This window comes from Fukomys damarensis, unplaced genomic scaffold, assembly GCF_012274545.1.
Source record: "Fukomys damarensis isolate Sample0158 unplaced genomic scaffold, DMR_v1.0_HiC HiC_scaffold_17, whole genome shotgun sequence".
Lineage (NCBI taxonomy): Eukaryota > Metazoa > Chordata > Mammalia > Rodentia > Bathyergidae > Fukomys > Fukomys damarensis.
In genome coordinates, this window is record NW_022900929.1 from 55,053,753 (window position 1) to 55,072,373 (window position 18,621).

Genomic DNA, 18,621 nt, shown 5'->3' on the forward strand with positions numbered 1-18,621 from the left:
AGCCTCTTACCCAACGTGCCTCGGGCGCTCATTTGCATATATTAGCCTATAAATTCAGAGCGGCTGGGTGCAGTCTGGCAGTAAGAGTACCAAACGGTAACAGTACCAAATATGTGAGCCTTGCGATTTCTTTGCATTGTATAGAACTACTTTAAATGTTCCAGGGTGGATAGGATCACAAAAAGAATGCTCACCCTAACTGTTAAGTGTAAAATGTTTTTGTACCTTATAAATACTGCGTGCAGCATAGCAGTTGTGCTCGCTTCGGCAGCACATATACTAAAATTGGAACGATACAGAGAAGATTAGCATGGCCCCTGCGCAAGGATGACACGCAAATTCGTGAAGCGTTCCATATTTTTTGCAGTTTTGAGAATTTTCAGACTTGCTTCAAAGTAAAATGGAGAGTGTGTGAAACTGCTTTTCACTTCGGAGATATTTATGTCAGGCAATCGAAATGAAAACGGATCTGAGTTACACGTGAAATACTGTGTATTGAATATCGTTAGTACGTACCTCGGGAGTGACAAAATTCCGAAAATGAGTTAAGGTCTTGTTTCTCCCAACAACACAAATTCGAGAGGCCCAGCCAGTGCGGCTATTTTCCTTTTTAATCGAAAGACTCACTGCCATATGAATTGCTTGATATCTTTAGTAAATCACGGTTAAATTAGTAACTCATTACCAAAGGAAGCAACATTCGCGCTCACTTCTTGCGGATATTTTGTGATATTCGCCGTCCTTTTAGATCTAAGTGCGCGCACCCTCTTTCACTCAGATTGAGAGCTGTACAAAGGCAAAGACTGTTAAGGACTGGTGCTGATGCCTATGGATTGCTTCTAGAGCTTCAGGACCAACAGAATTCTAGCTAAAAGCACCTACAAGATTTAAGATCTGTTTTATCAAGTCTTTTCATGTAGTCTCTGAGGAGTGCTCAGAAATACCGGTTTCTATAAATTGGGTGGATTATGTGATGGGAGATTTGATAAGGAGAAAAGTTAAACACATGTTTAAATTTTGTAAATGGAAATAAGCATTCAGATCCCGACACAAGGAATACTAAGACTTCTAAAAGTAGTAGTAACTGCGATGGCAATGCCAGTTTGTACAAGCAAGGACGCAGCCTGGGGCCCAGACGAGGTGGCGGCACACACAGCAATGAATGTGTCCGCAATACCAGTGAGGAAAGCCAAAAGAACTCAGATCCAAAGCAGATCATGACGCTGCACCCATTTACAAAGCATAATTGTCAGGTAGATCATTTTTATGAGTCGAAAAAAATATAGAACGCTTCACGAATTTGCGTGTTATCCTTGCGCAGGTGCCATAGCTAATCTCTGTATCGTTACAATTTTAGTGTATGTGCTGCCAAAACGAGCATAGCTCCTCCTTTGCACCCAGCTTATATAAGGAATAGAAGCTCTCATTTCTTTTAGTTAGGGTGACAAAACCAAATGTAGTTCCAACCATCTCAGAACATTTGGGAAAGTTTAACGCACTGGAGCCAAACTACTATGTTCGTTATTTGCAAGTTTGTTACTCTAACTACGAGGCAGTAACTGCTCTAGGTTGACCTGTCAGAATTACCTATAGGGTGGGGACATGTAAATGAGCGTCCGGGGCTCTTTGGGTAAGTGGTCTTCTCTCTGGTCCGGTTCTGACCAGCGCGTTCTCAGGCTTTCCGCTCTTCGCCCGCGGTGCATGCCGGGACCGCGCGCGGTGTCGTCGAAGGGGAAGTCTCTCTGTCAGTTGGCTGTTGTGGCGCGTGTTGCCCTGGGGGAAGAGACGCCTTTACAGCCTGTCATTTCACCACTTAACCTTCCTTTCATAAGTATATTAAAAAGAAAAAGAAAAAAAAAAAAGGAAAGAATTACCGAACATTTTCATACTTAGAGAAGATAAGGTAATTTCTTAATATCTTTAAATATGTATCCAGTTCACGTTCACATTTCCTTGTCTAAGATGTCATTTTATAGTTGAATTGACATAAGACCCAGACTAGGTCCCATACTGTGTTTGGGTCTCTGTTGTCCTCTAAAGTTCCCCATTCCGTTTCTCTTCGCAACGTTGATTTGTGGAGGAAATGGGATAGTGGCCCTGTGGAATCACTTGGATTTGACTCATTTCTTAGGATGTTTATCCACGTATTTCTTGAAAATTCATAGTTTGATACAAAGGTTAATTAGATCCTGGTTCAATTTATTTGCTTGTATGCATGGGTTGTTGGTTGGACTTCTCCCTCCTATTGTGCCTCAATGGAAAATAATGTCTGGCTGTCCTGGTGTTAGTGATAGCCAGCCTTGGCCTACCATTATGCATGGGATCAGCAACTTGTCCCTTCCCTTTAACTTTGCATGCATTTTTCACTTTACTATTTTAGAATATTGTGATGAACTTTGTTCAGGTAAAGGGTCTAGTGGTTGACTGGTTTGTTTGTTAGTGTTTATTTAACCTTTGGCTCCTGCGTTATAAGGATGTATAACCCCAAAGCCTCTGATAGCCAAGTTCTATGTTCTGTAGAAGAGAACTGAGAAAATGAGACCAGGTAAAGAAATAAAAAGGCTGTTGATATTGTCTGTATCATTTGACCTTGTGCCCAAGTGCTTTGGCTGGTATAGTTGCTTGACCTAACCTTTTCCTTTCTTAGGCTAGTTGAAGTTGTGTGCCTGTTTCCTCTCTGCTCAGAGGCTTCTCTGCTTAATGCTGTTCCTTAGTGCTGGGTATCTACAACACACCTCTCCCACACTACTATTTTTAGTTATGTGTTTTTTCTGTAGTGGGTAAGCAGAAATAGATTGTCTTCCCATCTGTACTCTTCTTGGCTTGAAAGTAGGCTGGTGTTTCTTTTCTGGATATATTTTGTATGTTGTTTTCTGTCAGCTGTACACGTAGGAAGGCTCAGTCAGTAGGCCAGTGCTTGAGGGGATTTCAGATTTAACATCTTGGATTTATTTCCTTACTGTGTTCTCCCATTTTTGTTACACAGTTGTCTTTTTTTCCGCCCAAACTCTTGTCCTCCCCAATAGTTTTTTTCCTTTTATCTCTTCCTTCCCCATTCTGTGCCTACCTCCATCTACATTCCATACATCACTAACTGAACACATTTACCCAGTTCATTTTTTGCTGTTATTATCATACTTCACATGCTTGCAACATTAAAACACTACTGGCTTCAGCTGGACCCAGAAATATTTAAGAACTTACGTTTGTGTTTTGAAAAAACAATTCTTGCTCTTATCATCCTTGGCTAAATATTTATATATTTCCAATTACTGTTTTAGAGGGAAATAGTATTCTTTAATCACATCTTTTGGAAGTCATATAGAAAAGTTATGGGGTAGGTAGCTTTTAGTTAAATAATCTTTTGTATGCTTAGTTAAGATTTTACTCATTTGAAGCTGGACATGGTGATACATGCCTGTAATCCCAGCACTTGGGAGGCTGAAGCAGGAGGATTGCTGTGAGTTGAGACCAGCTTGGGCTACATAGTGATTTCCAGGTCAGTCTCAACCGCATAGTGAGACCCTGTCTCAAAAACAAAAAGGATTTTACTTATTTGAGAAGATGTCTTAATAGGCATTATTAAATTTGCTTTAGGAGAGATTTATTTATTTGAGGCAGAGCCTGGCTTTGTAGTGTAGGTTGGTCTGGAGTTCACTATGTAGCTCCAGCTGGCCTCGAACTCACAGTGAACCTCCTGCCTCAGCCTCCTGAGGGTTGGGATTACAAGTGTGTGCTACCATGCTCAGTTTAAGAAAGATTTATTAAAAGGATCTTTATCAGTATATCAAGTTTTTTTTTTTTTCCCTGGGACTGGGTCTCATTGTGTAGTTCAGTCCGGCCTTGGTTTTGAATTAACTATAGCCCAGACTGGCCTTGAACTCACAATGATACTCCTGCCTCTGCCTCACAAGTGCTGGGATTATAGGCATGCACCACTATGCCCAACATCATCCAAGTTTTTAATAAGAAAAAAGCTTTATGTTCTGGAATATTTGGACTCTGGTACCAATAAACATTGTTATAATACTTCCAGCAAATCAGTTATCTTTTCTTGGCGCATTATAAAACAATGGTACATCTTAAAAATCAATAGCATTTTATATCCAAAGAAATGTATCTTATTTTTCAGAGAAGAAAAATGAGGCTGGGTTACATGTAGTGACTTTCCTGGGAACTGGTCATATTGTCCTCAGAGAAAAAATAAACCTGAATTTTACAGTAACATTTGTGAGTTCAAACTTGATTGTCAGCAACAAGACAGCACACATCAATAATAGAAGGTCTACCTTGTTCTTTTTATTCACAAAAAAGCATTCTGTGGTGTAACATAATTGAAAGTCTAAAACCACAAGTCATTTCCTCTTCAGGAGTTTTGCTCTCATTGAGAAGAAACGCATCTCAAATCCACATCCTCTTTAGCAGGGTATATTTGAATCACTTAAAACCAAAGCACCAATGAGCAGCTTAAACTGTTGTGAAACTGGTGAACTCAAGCTGGGGAACAGAGGTGATCAACCTAGGCTTCAAGCTGTAAACACCTCGAGAGCTTTTCAAAATAGAGAGCTAGGACGTGAGCTCTCCCGTGGAGATTCTGATGGTTCTGACTGGGGCTTGTGTGTCTGTGAGATCTTTGTATATTTTTTCCTCTTTTCTCCTTTTTTCTCTTGCTTCCTCTTTCCCTTTTCTGTGAGCAGTCATCCTTTTTAAGATTTGCAGCCTTCTTTCTTCCCTCTCTGTTTTCTTTTCCATCAGATACCCTTGCATACTGAGTGAAACTTGTCTTGAATTATTGACGAGGCCCTTTCCTTTGCTACTCTTGCTGATTTATGGCCAAAGTGCCACTCTTCAGGATGCACCCAATGGCTCCCCGTGACTCCTCTTTAATGTCCCATCTAGAAAGAACTACAAGGAGGCGTAAAAACTCATCAATCTAGGTTTTATTTCTCCATGGCTCTGGTAGGTAACCCTATAAACTAAAATATGCTAGAGCAGTGTTTCTGAAACTTGCCTAGAGATATATTCTCAGACCCTAGTTTTTAGAGATTCCAGAGAATTGGCCTATTCTGGTCATCAAAGGATGATATGGAATATCATGCTGTCTGTGTTTTAACAGATACTTTTCATGAAACAAAATCACTCTCCTTAGGCTGGTATGATTTATGTGTGTGGAGCCCTTTCACCACTTCCCTTAATTTTTAGCAGATAATCTTATGTTCTGTTTCACTGAAGGAGTAAAAAAAGATTGTCAAGAATGAACTTCCTTAATTTATTGTAATTATTTTGAATTTATCTATATATCCTCATCCTGGTTTCCCCTCTTTTTGTCTCAGGGGAGAGGTGTCGCTTCTATGGAGAAAAGTTGTACCGGGTGTAAGACTTCATCTGGAATTTGGTATCTGATTCTAGTTCTATAGAAGCTATCTTGCTACTCTATGAATTTAAAATGACTGATAATAGTACAAAATAATTTTTGTATATAGACATATAAATTATGTCCTAAGCAGTAGGGGCTTAATTGATTCTATCTGTCTACAAGAAGCTAGTTTGTTTCCATTTGCATACTGATTTCAGAACACCTTTATTCTATATAAATTTATGCTTTTGTGATTTTGCCTTTGAACTGATTATAACATCAATGATTTTTTCATTGAATAATACATTAAAGTCTTTGTTACATATTCCTGTATGAAGAGATAGAATTTTACTTCTTTTTTTTAACTTATTGAAACTTTTATTTTTAAATAATCTCAAACCTTTACAGAAAAGTTGCAAAAATTGAAAACAGATAAATTGTGCCCTGTTTACCTATTTCCCTCTCTTTTTTTAAAATTGAGTTTATTGGTACAATCTAGGTATACAATACAGTTACATTCATCATTGGGATCCTGTACCTTTACATAATAGGTCTTGCTTCTCATTTTTTCCCCTTTTCCCTGCCCTCCCTTCACCCCCTCCTCCCCTCCCCATTTACAAACACTTGATTTCCATTTTTTCAGTTTCTCATATTTTTTTCCTCTCCCTTATTACCTTTCCCCCACCCTTCCCACTTTCCCTACACCTTTAGCCCTTTACTTCCTCTTTTACATTATTAATTCTCTCATTAGGATCCTGTGTACTATTATAGTTTTTCACACCAAAGAAACTATTCGGTATTTCAGTTAAAGAAATCTCTGTATGAACATTAAAAATAGGGAATCCTAAAATAAAACTAAAAAGGAAAGTAAAAGAGAAAAGGCAATGATGTAACATTAGAATAATCCTTAATTCTGGAGATGAAAATGTTCCCTGAACATATTTAAATTGCTTCTTGCTCTTGTAGTCTTATCTTATTCTTTTTTTCATTATTTAGAGAATACTTTATTAGTTTCTGTAGTCAAACTCACGTAGATATGACCTTACATATTGAGTACAATGCATTACCCCTGTACACTTGGAATAAAAAATATTAAAAATAAAAATAAAAAAATTAGCATTTCTAGACCAATATGGCTGTCCATTTCTGTACAATGCCAAGTCAACACAGTAAATTGGGATAACTTTTTCCAAAGTTGACAGCACCGTTAAAGTTTCCCAAAATTCAGTTTATAAATATGTTTATATATATTTATATGTATATAAAGAGACTAATAATAGCAGTATGTTATGCATCGATAGCAGCAACAGCTTTTCCAGGTTCTGCAGTCATCTGAACAAAATTATAGACGTTCAGCACACTCCATTAGAAAAAACAAAACAAAACAAAAAAACAAAGAAAAGAATAATATCCAGAAAACAGCAAAGTTCTGTTGCTGTTGTGGTACCTGGCACCATTTTTTTTATTAGCATCTTAATCATCATCTGGAAAGAGAACATTTCTAGAGTAATATCATTAAATGTAGCCTCTGATAAAGCATGGTCCCTACTATGTATCATAAAGCAGGTACAAGTTATTTTACATTCATAGAGGTATGATACAGTACCGTCCTACATCAATGATACTAGAATCAGTTTTGGTTTGAAATTTACTTTGTCTGCAAATAAGATTGCTACCCCTGTTTTTTTTTCTGGGCTCCTGTCACATGGAGAATTGTTTTCTGTCTTTTCACTTTCAGTCTATGGGCTTCTTTTTGCGCTAGGTGTGTTTCTTGTATACAACATATTGTTGGATTTTGCTTCTTACTCCATTTTGCCAGTCTTGATTGGTGAGTTGAGGCCATTGACATTGCTGGTTATAACTGATATGTACTGATTTATTATGGACATGTTATTGGCCTTTGGTTGACTCTTTTTACTTTTTCACCTTCTCCTTTTAGTTTGTTCCCTTGCCTATTTGATTTGCTGTGTTGGGCCTCATGGTGTTGTTGCCTTCATTGTCTTTTTCTGTGATTCTGATGGGCTTTCCTTTGCATGTGATTTGTTTCTTTTCTCTTACTGCTTGTAGTATTTTGTTCTTCCTTTGGGTTTCTGGGATCTTGATTATTATATGTGTAGGTGTAGATTTTTTTTTGATTGTAGCTAGTTGGGGTCCTATATGCCTCAGTTATCTGAATGTCAAATTCTTCCCCTCTGTTTGGGAAGTTTTCTGTCATTAATTCTGCGAACAGCTTTGTAAAGTCATTTGTATTTTCTCCTGCTACTTCATGGATTCCTATCAGTCTTATGTTATTCTTTGCATCATCTAGGAATTGTTGGATCAATTTCTCATGATCCTTTACTGTTTTTAAGAGACCTCTCTTTTCATGGTCACTGACTGCAATCTTATCTTCTTTATCTGAGAGTCTATCTTCGCATTCTTTTATTCTGTTGCCGACACTTTCAATAGGGTGTTTAATCTCCTTGATATCTGTTTGAATCTGTTTTATGGATTCCATTTCTTTCCTATGTTGGGCGTTTATTTTTTCCATTTCTTTCTTATGCTGGGCCTTCACGGCTTCTATCATGGTCCTGAGCTCATCTATTGTTTTTTCAGTTTCTGCTCTAGAGTCTCGAATCACGACTTCCATTTTGCTCACTATCTCTATGGTTATCTGGGAAATTATTTCTGTTTTGAATTTTTCTAGAGCCTGATTGATATGTTTTGTTACTTCCTGTAGTTTGAGTTCAGGGTGTCCTGGTGGTTCACTATCGGCCTTTTCATCCTCATTTGCCCTACTGTTTGCCATTGGTGAACTGGAAGTCTGTCCTTGTGTCTTGCTTAAGTGTTTTCTCATTTTTTTGTTTTGTTGTTGTTGGGCTGTCCTTGGTTTAATCTCTGAGTTATCACCCAAATCTTCCTGATATAGTTGTGTCTCTAACGACCCACAGACATTCTCATCTTCATAACATCAGAGAAAACAGCTCATCAAATCAACCTCAATGCTTTATCCCAACTGATACAATCAACAACACATTATGATCAAGTACAACTTGGAAACTGACCACCTGTGGTAGTCACTAGTCTATCACCCTTAAATCATTGAATTAAATTGAAATCAAGAAGCAGTTCAGAACATGTCTGCAGTGAACAAAATTTCAATATAGTGTATTTACCATTTAATGGCTCAGACAGAGTGAGGATGCAAGACCCCTGGTCTCAGTTAGCTGATGACTGAACCCCATGATGCTGACTGAACTTGGGCTGCAAGGCCCAGATTGAGTTCCCCAACCTTCTGAATGGTTGAACTCCACACCATTCTACTACAGGTTTCCCACGCCCTTTCTTTAAAGATGTTCAAAGTTGGGAACTCAGAAAAATAGCCTTGATGACCACCTCTGCCTCTGCAGAGTGGGTCCAAAGACTTGCACAGTCAGGAGGTCTGAGAGTGCGGGGGGGGCGGTGTTTGTAAGGGGAGTTATGGGGGTTCAGGGGCGCCCATGCAGCTACTTCCCGGCACTGGAGCAATGGTGGCTGGGGTGGAAGAAGGTGTGGCTCTCCTTCCCGCTGTGCATCTGGGCCCAGGCTACCTCCCGGTGCTGGAGAGATGGTGGCCGGGGCAGGAGCAGGCATGGCCAGAATTTTACTTCTTTTTTTTTAGAATTGTTTTATAAAGGTTTGGAGGTCTTCCACTGGGTTTTCCAGGATTTATCTAACAAAAACAGGTATATGTTTCACCAGAGAAATGGAGTTTAGGGCTGCGTAAAGTCCAGGCACATTTTTCTTGGCTTCTGAATGACAGTAGAACTCTGCTGACTCTGTTTTTCTTGTTTAAACATTCTTCCTTATTAATTTTTTCATTTAACTTTTTTTTATTTGTAGTCACTTAAGTCAGTGCCCACTGTTGGTAGCAATAATTGGGAACTTGCTGATATCTGAGGACTTGGTAAATTGTATGAATGGATTAATTGATTTGTATAGATCTAGTCTGCTGAGTGAGACACAACAGAGAATTTTGTTAGTCTTGTTTGCATCACTTTTGTCAAGTTTATGCTCAAATCATTTCACAGTGTTGTGCCCACCAAGAAGGGGGACAGCTCTTTAACATCTGAATTGGTAAATTTTTGGGCTTCTGTGTTTATTCTGAAATTTTAGAATTAAAGCTATAAGCTTTGTTTCTGTATGATCAAAACTCAAAAAAGTCTTTGTCTCTTACATGAATGTATGTAATATAAATAATTTAGATTATGAAATCTCCTACATTAAGAATCTATTCTCATTTTTTAAATTTTTATTTTTGATACCGGGGATCAAATTCTGGACCTTTCACTTGCCAGGCAGGTGTGTTCTGATTCATTTATGAAATAAGTGCTTATTTAAGTGTAATACTCCTATAATCCTAGAAGACAAGGAATTTGGATGTGCTAAATTAAAAAAAAATCTTAAAGCAACTAATTCAGAAACATTTTAAGAATCTAGATTTATATAATTTAGGGAAAGTTTTGGCAAAATAGCTTTTTTTGGAATAATTTGCTACAATAAAAATAGCTATTTTTCTCTCTTCTATTTTTTTCTTTATACTATATGTATATATATACTGTTTATCATATAAGAGGAACCATGAAATATTTGAGCTTGTGTGTCTGACTAGTTTCATTTAACATTATATTTTCAAGTTGTATTCATTTACCTATGAATGCCTCAAGTTTATATTTCTTTAGGGCAGTGTAGTATTTCATTGTGTACAAATACCACATTTTAGTTATCCATTCATCTGATAAAATTAGGAAGTAGAGAGAAGCTCAACTATTTCCCCAAATTACATATTCCATTGTCTTAAAAATATTTCAATATATATGCTAATTGGTTTTATTTATACTACTAGTTTGTCTTAGTTGTTGAAAGGTCAACTTTGTGTTATCTGTTGGTTTGTATCTTTGTACTCTGACTACTTTGAAGATAATGACACAGTATGATAAGTATTGTTATTCTTTCATTATTTGATTATGAAATTTTGTTTTATCTTTTTATAAAAGAAAAAAACCCCAGCTGTCTGATTTATCAGTGTTGTATAAATACCAAATTTTGTGCATTTTTATTGTACGTGGGTTTGTTTTTTTCTAAAATGTATACAGGTTTGCTAACTAATCAAATAAGCCAGTGTTACTTCTGCTTGGTACTTGCTTATGAAAAATGTAAATTAGTGTGTGATCAAATTGAATTCTTATTCTGATATACATTTTTTAACTTTAGTAATTATGTTTAGTAGTGTGTCAGATTGAAGATAAATGTTCAGGACCAAGATAATTTGAAATCTTGGATTAGTATTTTTTTTTTAGAGTAGGAAAATTTTGGACTCAGGATTTAGCTCAGTGGTGTAGAGCCTGCCTTGCAAGCACAAGGTGCTGAGTTTGATTTCCATTACAAAAAAAAAAAAAAAAAAAAGGAAAGAATAGGAATAGCTTCTGAGAAGCAGGAGTGGGTTGCCACAGAGATAATGTGTCCAAGAATATTTTATATAGCAAAATCATGAGATGGGTACAATATGGATCAAACTATAATCAACCAGTAAGATTACAAATATAGCTGCTTGGCTAATATTGATCCAGTAGTGAAGCAGGGCATGTAGCAAGGGGCACATGGGTGATATCATTTCTTGGATTAGTACTAAACTGAGCCAATTAATGGAATATCACTGCATATATAGATCATTTTCAAGTAAGATATAATACAGAATATTATTAAGCATATTTTCTTTTGCTTTTTAATTTTTACATGCTGTAGATAGGCTTTGAGTCATGTTTATTAACATGCTCATTTTTGCCACCTCAGGAAGTTGTGTAAGGGATATTAGTTACTGTAGAAAAAACTTGTTTTGATTTGTATTCATGGCCTCTACTAGTCTGATAAAATGCTGGGATATGACAGTTTGGAATTATTCCCTCCACCAAATTTTCTCTGTAAAATAGATATTCAGTTAAAAGTTATGATCATTACCAATGGTTAAAATTTGACTTAGAAAAAAATAGTTTAAAGAAATATAGCTGCTTATGTACTTCTATTTTTTTTAAAGTAAAAGGAGTAGTTTGTCCTAAAGCAGAAGCATGAAATCTTTCTTTTACTTTTTAAAAAAATTTCTCACATTGTAGATTGTCTCTTAGTTCTGCTGATGGTTTCTTTTAATAAATAAGTCACACGTGTAAATACTGAATAGTTTCCCTGGTGTAAATAATCTGCAACAATGTGTAAGATTCTAATAAGATTACTGACATTTAGAAATGGGAAGAAAGGAGCTAAAGGTGTAGGGAAGGTGGGATGGGTAGGGGAAGAGTAAAGAGGGAAAAGAAAAAAATGTGAGAGAATGAAAAGATGAAAATAAAGTGTTTGTAGATGGGGAGGGGAGGAGGGGGTGAAGGGAGGGCAGAGGTAAGGGGAAAAAATGAGAATCAAGACTTGTCATGTAGAGGTACAAGATCCCAACAATGAATGTAACTGTACTGTATCCCTAAAATGTACCAATAAACTCAAAGCTGAAAAAAAAATTTCTCTAGCAATTTAAAAATGAATTTTTAAAAATTTCATTCCTAATGCTAGTAGCTTGTATTTTCTCTTTTATGTTTGTTTTCCCTTTTGTTTCTATATCTGGCTAAATTTTATTAATTTTATTGCATATTTAAAACCTAACTTTTAGGTTTTTTTTTTTTTCATTGATATTGGTTGGTCATTTTCTATGCATTGATTTCTGTTCTTTATTTTTCCCTTTTTCTGTTACTTTAGATTCAATTTGTTCTTTTGTCTTTAGTTTCTTATAATAGAAGTTTAGATTGTTCATTTTAGACCTTTTCTCTTTTCTACATACACACATTTAAAGCCAGACATTTGTTTCTAGGCACCATTTTAGCTGTTTCTCACACATTTTGTGAAGGTTTTTTTTGTTTGTTTTTTGTTTTTTATGGTATCAGGGATTGAACTTGGGTCCTTGTGCTTGCAAGGCAGGTGGCAGAACCACCAAGCTAAATTCCCTGCTGTTTCTCACAAATTTTAATGTTCTGTATTTATATTCATGTAAAATATTATTTTTCTTTTCTTTATCACATGGGTTATTTGGATGTTTGTTTGAAATTTTAATATTTGGGGATTTTTCTAGGTATGTTTGTGTTTTTTTCTAATTGAATTATCTTTTGGTATTATTTCAGCTATTTTGAATTTATTGAAACTTGTTTTATGGTTCAGGCTATGGTGTACTTTAGTAAATGTACAGTGTGCACAGGAAAGTAATATACATTTAGTTGGCTGGACTATTGTATAAATGTTAATAGGCCAGATTAGCTGGTAATGTTTGAATCATGTATATACTTACTGATTTTCTCATTTCTATTATTGAGAGATGATTGCTTAAATCCCCAAATATAATTGTATAGTTCTTGATCTAACCCTTTGTTTTGACCATCCTTTTTGCGGGGTGGGTATCGAACTCGAGATCTTTTACTTGAGAGGCAGGTAGTGGCATCACTGGGCTAAACCCCTGGCCCTGTTTTGACCATTCTTGCTTTGTGTATTTTGAAGCTCTGATGTTAGATGTGTATACATTTAAGGATTGTAAGTTCTGTTGATGAATCGATCTCATTATCATGATGAAATGTCCCTCAGCAATCACAGCTACCAAGATTAATTAAGTGAAGGTTTGATGGTTTAAAAGCAGATTTTAAGTAGAAATACAACTGTGTTGTTTAAAGCCACATTCCCTGATCTCGTTTCACTTTTTTCTATGGCAACTATGTCTACTATGTATACATTTAATTGCTTGTTTTCTCTTCTTCCTACTAGAATAAAATTTCCAAAGAGCAAGATTTCATCTGTATTGTTCATGATTGTATCTCAGACACCTACAAAGCCTGTAATGAAGTCTTACCTTGGTGCTTTCTGACTGAATTAATGTGTAGTAGCCACACAGCTATAATCACACAACTCTACCCCACTTCTTCGGCGAAAACATGGCCTATTCTCAAGTGGGGACCATTTCAGAAATGAAGTGTACACCTCAGTATTCTTTCTTTGCACTCTTCAGCACAACCAGTACTATAAACCAATGTTGCTTTGGTATCTGAGAGGCTCAGAGTGTCAGGAAGATGTTAGATAATTCACTGTTTTAACTTTTTTGTTTTTCTTAGCCACCTCTATGCTAGGTGGAATTCGTTTCTGAATCATTTCCGAACAATGGTCAGAATGACAAACATAGGCTGTGGTCTCACACCTTGAGCCCACATTATGAGTCTTCATTCTTTTTCCTCAGGAAGCCATTTAAGATTTTTTGTACCAGTTGATTTTTGTGTGCCAGTCTCACTGCTTCTAGGACTAGCTCTACATGGTGCTGGATGTAAAGGCAAGTAGGAATTAGTTTCTAATGCCACAGACCCTGGGAAAAAAAGACTTTACATTTCACATCTCCTTAACCTGTAGTTTCACAACCCCCACCAACTGTTCATTCATATAGTAGTTTTTGTTCCCAGGAAACTTGAACATTTCAGTTTTATCAGGATAATGGTCCTGTGGCAATATTTGATAATGTTAAGAACAAACGAAACATTTACCAATCAAATTTTCATCTCAGATTTATTTCTAAAATGGAAAAAATTAACTCTTTTGAACTAATTGTGTATATTTGGAACTATGGAAAGATATTTCGATCTGATAGAATTCAAAAATCTCAGTTATAGTACTTGGATAACTCACATCCTCTTGTGAAATAAGTAATAATCATGTGTAAGGGCATCTCTGAGAAATGTTTGGGAAGGTGCCTTCTGTATTGGAAAGCATGGCAGGTGTATAGCTTGCTGCTGTTCTGAAAGTTTTTCATCTATGAAGTTTGTAGTAATTGGATTTTAAAAATACTCAATTCAAGAAGAGCATTTAGGTGTTTGCTTTAGATACCTTCAATATATCTTAACTAGCAATTACCTGCGATTCTTAAGAATACAAGCCAATAGCCATTAGCTGTTACTTTGGAAATTACGATCATTTAAAAATAATATTACTGGAAAAGGTACAATGTAACTGAGAAAAAGCATACTTGGGAAGATCCTTTCTTTTTTTCCTGCCAAAGCTTAAGATATTAGGCATATGTTGGAAACATGTTTCTTCATGCCATTTTCCTATGAATGACTCTAGTTTCTCATTCTTTATGGCTCTTTATCCAGTCTCCAACTGATGGGAAATTGGGTTGTTTCCAAGTTTTAGCTATTAGAAACTGTGCCACTATATACATGGGTGTGCATATATTACTACGGTATGATTCTTTTGCTTTTGGAAAGATACCCAGCAGAGGGATAGCTGGGTCAAATGGAACTTCTAGTCCTAGTTCTTTGAGGTATCTCCATATTGATATCCATAGTGGTTGCACCAGTCTGCACTCCCACCAACAATGGAGAAGGGTTCCTTTCTTCCCACAACCCAGCCAGCATTTGTTATTGGTTTATTTCTTGATAGCAGCCATTCTTTGTGGGGTGAGGTGGAATCTCATTGTTGTTTTCATCTGTATCTCTTGAATGACCAGTGATGCTGTACATTTTCCATATATTTATTTGCTGCTTTTACTTCTTTGTCTGAGAAATGTCTGAGAAATGTCAGATGCCCATTTTTGAATTGGGTCTTTATATTTGGGGAACCTGATTTTTTTGAGTTCTTTATATATTCTAGATAATAGTCCTTTGAAGAGCAGCTGATACAATTTTTTTCCCACATTGTGGGTTATCTCTTAGCTCTGTTGGTCATTTCTTTTGTAGTGCAGAGGTTTTTAAAGAAGATGAGATCCCAGTTGTTGATTCCTTGTGCTAGTTCCTATGAAACTTCCTTTTGGTTATTTCCTTAGATTAAGTTTGATTTCTCTCTCTCTTTTTTTTTTTGGTACTGGGGATTGAACTTGGGACCTTTGGGTGATTCTGAAACCGTCATCCATTCTTCTTTGAGATCCAGAGTTTTAAAATCTCCCAGTTTTTCTTTTTTTTCATATAATAAAAATTATTGACTTGAATTATCCATTTCTGAAAAATTTATAGTAAAATTTACCTCTTTGTTTATGGTTCTGGAAAAGTTTTCATTGTGATTCCATCACTTTTGCTTTATATTATAAGGTACTTATAAGTTCAAGATTGTAATATCTTCTTGGGGTGTTTCTTTGTATGCTATATACTCCTTTCTTCCTATTAATGCTGTTTTATTTATTTTTATATTGTCTAATATTTCTAAATATGTTTTCTTTTAGTTATATTTGTTTAGCATATCTTTATCTCTTTATTTTCAAACCTTTGGTGTGATTTTTCAAATATATGTTTCTCATAAATAGCTCCATTTGGGTCTTAAAAAATCAACCCAATGTTTTACTCCATTTTTAACAGATGGGTTTAATTAAGAGGTTGACAATTTTTGTCTGTAAAAGGTCATGTAGTAAATATTTTTGGTTCTGTGAACCATATAGTCTCTGTTGCAACTACTCAGAAACAGCCACAGAACATGTAAATAAATGTTGTGGCTGCATTTGGCCTTCCATTCCTAGTTTGCTAACACTCCACTGATCCACATTTTTGTGATTGATAATGTACTTAGATTTTTTTTTTTTTTTTTTGAGACAGTGTCTCACTATGCAGTTGAGACTGACCTGGAACTCACTATGTAACCCAGGCTGGTCTCGAACTCACAGCGATTCTCCTGCCTCAGCCTCCTGAGTGCTGGGATTACAGGTATGCGCCACAACGCCCGGCTTAGACTTTTTTCTATCATTTTATTTTATGCTTTCTATTTACCATATCATTAGGGCAGTGCTTGCTTAGGTTACAGATGAACCCAGAAACTCCGGTGACTTAGCACAACAGAAGTATATATTCATATGTCACTTAACAAGAGGGTTATGTTCTGAGAAATATGTATTTAGGTGATTTATCATTGTGTAAACATAATAGTGTGTACTCAACATAAACTAAGGCAGCAATGTTATGAGAGCTATATAATCTTATGGGACCACCATTGGAGATGAGGTGCATTTTTGAACTAATGTCATGCAGTCCGTATTTGTATATTTTAGTGTGTAAAATCCAGTCAGTGGCACAGAAGGGTTGGTCAGCCTCCTGCAGCCCATTCAGCAACCCAGTTTACAAGTCATTCATATTATTTTTGTTTACATTTATTTGATGAGAGCTAGTCACACTGTCCCGTCTACATGCAGAAAGCTTTGAGAAATGTAGTTGCTGGTGTGGCAGTCACTTTCAGCAGTCCCACACTGTAGTAGAACACAAACCTTTGGGGTTGACCTTTCTTTTTTTCTGTTCCTCTTTATTCTCTTTGTTGGCTTGGAATATACACGATATATTTTCTTGTTTTATTAGTTGTCTTTATAATTCTAACATATATACCTAATATTTAAAATTTATACAAAGCTTACGTTTGTTCAGCACATTTCTTCTGTTATTTCTGTTAGAAAGGAATTTTTAGATTCTTCCCTCTCATCAAACCAACACTCTGTATTATCTTTCTCATTGTTGTCTAAGGTTTTTACTTCAACTTTTTAAAGAAATAGTACAAAGTGATACAAAATAGTTATTTTTATGTTTAAGAATTACATATACTACTATTATATTTTGTCAGTTTTTATGTTCATTGCCTTGATTTTTTTTCCTGCTGAAGTATATTTTAATTATTTAGGTTTTTTTTTTTTGCCTCTCAGTATGTGGAAGATACTATTCCAAACTTTTTGACATTGCTTATTGCTTATGATAAATTAATTATTAGCTAATTGTCATTCCTCTGAAGGAATTTGTTTTCTTTCTAGTAGCTTTCACAGTGTTCTGTCATTTGACAACACACTGCATTTGGGTATTTACTTTTAGTGATTTACTTTGCCTTTTAGGATGCATTTTCACTATTAACTAATATTATAACCTGATTCCTTCTCAAGTGATTTTTCTACACTAGTGGCTGAGATTGCATAAAAATATGTGGTTTCCAGAACCAAAAGTGTACTTTTTTTTTGTTTTTTACACTGTTCTTCAGCATCTTTATTACTTTGTATAATTACTAGAACTTGTCAGAAAATTTCTTCAGGAAGCTTTAGGAGATGACAGAAGGAAAGGAAAAACTCTTGCAATCAGGATGAAAAGCAGTAATTATAAGGACAGAGAAAACTAGAAAAAGAAAATCAAGGAAAAGAGTCTGGGAACAAATCCAATCAATCCAAGAATTTCATGTTATGGTTTGAAGTGGAAATCTGAGATCAAGAGTGGTATGTTCCACTGTCCCTAAAACCAGCTTGCCAGGATCAGGGAATGAGATTCAGGGACTATGGGGAATTTGTCTTAAAAGTGGGGTGATGGTGGGGGAGTAAGTCTAGCAAGCCTAGTGTTTAGAATTGATGGAGGCTTTTGATGAGCTTTTCATTGGGAAAGGATTTTATTAGGCTAGGGAAAGTTTACCAGGATGAGAGGTAGCATTGATACTTGGAGCAGGCAAATTCTTGTGTGGGAAGCTATTTTCAGATAATTACAGAGCATCTGGAACTCTATACATAGGCCTTCCATGATTAGCATAAAGAAACTATCAACCATAGGTCTTGAACATGACAGAGCAGTGTAAATAAGATTCCTAGAGATGGGCATGAGCACTGACATCATGGAATTAACCAAATTACTTATAGAACGGAATCTCAGATACCTGTTTCTACTCAGTTACAGAAATCAAATGTAGACCTACGAATGATTTTGGTACCATGGAGGAGATGCAGGAATTATACACAAAAACTAGAGACCAGAGAGTGTTTCTTATGACTAACTTATGACTTAACTAGTTGGAAGGAGAAATTTGTAGCTAGATTAAGACTCTGTGATGAAAATGGAACTTGATACCAACTAGAAAGTAAGGTATTCATGAGATTGGTTATTTGGGATGCTGAGAAACCAGTCTTGAGAGCTTTGTCACAGTGTGCTCATGGTTCATTCCATATCTGTTTCTGGTTCTACTTTTCTTTTTTTTTATTTACTGAGTCATTCTTTCTTTGTTTTCTATCTTACTGTTTTAACGCTTGCTCACAGTAATCCTTCACCATCATCATAAAAAAAAACACCAACTTCTCCTATGTACTCCTCTAACACAGGTGTCCCCAGTCTCTGGATCACAGACCCTGACTGCACAGAAGATGAGTGGCAGTGCAGGGAGAAAAGCATCATCTGTATTTATAGTTGTTCCTCATCACTCACATTACCACATAAGCTCCACCTCCTCTCAGATCAGTGGTGACATTT

At 36.0% G+C, this 18,621-nt stretch overlaps 1 protein-coding gene and 2 non-coding genes across 8 annotated transcripts in view; 2 read left to right on the forward strand and 1 right to left on the reverse strand.

The window, feature by feature from the left end:
• The first annotated feature begins 255 nt into the window (after positions 1-255).
• Positions 256-362, forward strand: LOC117286591. The gene has a single exon (XR_004517760.1). It is a non-coding gene; the product is annotated as a U6 spliceosomal RNA (small nuclear RNA).
• Positions 363-1,276: 914 nt separating this feature from the next.
• LOC117286606 lies at positions 1,277-1,381 on the reverse strand. Its single transcript, XR_004517774.1, has one exon. It is a non-coding gene; the product is annotated as a U6 spliceosomal RNA (small nuclear RNA).
• Positions 1,382-1,720: 339 nt separating this feature from the next.
• The window catches only part of Akap6 (A-kinase anchoring protein 6), a 577,020-nt gene continuing 560,119 nt past the window's right edge, over positions 1,721-18,621 (forward strand). For 3 of the 6 annotated variants that reach the window (XM_033765131.1, XM_010633583.3, XM_010633594.2), the window contains exon 1: positions 1,722-1,903. The gene's annotated coding sequence lies outside the window, so the exon portion shown is untranslated. Of the gene's footprint in view, positions 1,904-5,333; positions 5,396-18,621 lie in introns of all 6 variants that reach the window. The other 3 variants (XM_033765126.1, XM_033765127.1, XM_033765130.1) reach the window with 2 other exon arrangements.